This window comes from Aptenodytes forsteri, unplaced genomic scaffold (genome assembly GCF_000699145.1).
Source record: "Aptenodytes forsteri isolate BGI_AS27 unplaced genomic scaffold, ASM69914v1 Scaffold162, whole genome shotgun sequence".
Lineage (NCBI taxonomy): Eukaryota > Metazoa > Chordata > Aves > Sphenisciformes > Spheniscidae > Aptenodytes > Aptenodytes forsteri.
Genome location: NW_008795132.1, coordinates 33,142 through 33,465, shown reverse-complemented (window position 1 = coordinate 33,465; position 324 = coordinate 33,142).

The window sequence follows — 324 nt, the reverse complement described above, 5'->3', positions numbered from 1 at the left end:
CTGGGGAGCACGGCGGCGGTGGGGATCGCCGCTCTCCGCATCCCGGGAAGTTTCCTGGTTATCTCCTCAGGCAGGGAAAAATAAAACGCTTCTAGGAAACGATACAGCGGAACGCCTCGTGTTCTTTTGGGGAGGGAGGAAGACGCCGTTGGCAGGTGGGATTCACGGAGCCGAGATCAGCGAGCAAAACCGGGGGGCTCCCGGCCTCCGCGCCGGCTTCCCCCCCGGCAAGCAAAGGGGACGCACGCGACGAGCCCGACCCAGCGAGACGGGGATGCCGGCGGCCGCCCCCACCCCCCCCAACCCCCAAGGCGAACTCCAAAA